The sequence below is a fragment of the Lipotes vexillifer genome, unplaced genomic scaffold (assembly GCF_000442215.2).
Source record: "Lipotes vexillifer unplaced genomic scaffold, Lipotes_vexillifer_v1.1 scaffold543, whole genome shotgun sequence".
NCBI lineage: Eukaryota > Metazoa > Chordata > Mammalia > Artiodactyla > Lipotidae > Lipotes > Lipotes vexillifer.
The window spans coordinates 2,917,343-2,918,494 of NW_006799055.1; positions in this window are offsets into that span (position 1 = coordinate 2,917,343).

Here is a 1,152-nt window from a genome sequence, read left to right on the forward strand (position 1 = left end):
TTCCTGCCTAGAAAGGGCCTGCCCATCAGGGAGAGGCCAGAGCCCGGGCCTCCATCCCAGGATGAGCCGCCTACCTCCTTGGGCCGTCTGGGTGCAGAGGGGGCTGAGGCTGCGGGCAGCATCAGGTGCCTGAAGGGACCAGAGGAGGAGATGGTGGCACTTCTCCAGGCAGGACAGCTCCTGGGGGCGCTCGACCAGCTTTTATTAAGTTTTGAAAATATTGCTTTTACTGGTAAATAACAACCAGCATACCTAAAGTTGCATTAAAATATAGGTACAGTTTAATACCTGCAGCCTAGGAGTCCCCTGTGTGCGTCTTTCTGGTCAACCCCCTGACCTCCCAGAGTGACCAACAACCTGACTGTGTGATAACCATCTCTTTACTGCCCTTTATAGTGCGAGCATGCATGTGTGTACCTTAAACACTGTACTTTAGCTTTATTTCTAAACTGCACAGGAATGGAGTCACGCTCCGTTCCTTTATCCTGCTTCTTTCCCTCAGCATCGTGCTTTGAGATTCATCCACGCTGTTGTGCGCAGACTTGGTGCACTGGTTTTCACTGCTTATAGGATTTTCTCCAGTGAGTAGACCACAGTTACTTATTCATTGGACTGTAGACTGGGAATTGGCTGTTGTACAGGGCTGCTGGCAGTGGGCAATGCTGTTATGAATATTTCTGAATATGAGTCACATGTGCAGTTTTTCTGTGGGCTGTACCTTGCGAAATGGAAGTTCTGGGTTTGCATATCTGTAATTTTAAAGGTGATGCTGAACTGTTTTTCAAAGAGGTATCTGGGTGTCCAGATCTATATCCTTGCTGACTTTCATGTTTGTTAATTATGAAAAGAGTATGTCAAAATCACCTACTATGTGTGTAGATTTGTCTATTTGTCATTTTAGTTCAGTCATTTTTTTTGCTTTGTATATTTAAATCTAGGTTATTAGATATATCAGATTGTTATATCTTCTTGGTCAGTTGATCATATTCAAAACAATTTTGATTTCAATGCAAGAATGTTGATAAGAGCACTGTGCGTTGCTGGTAACACCGGACAGCCCCACGTGGGAAACTGTCCAAATGTGATCATTCTGTCATTACGAAGTGACCCTTCTTATCTCTGTGGATGCTTTTTTTTTTTTTTTTTTTTTTT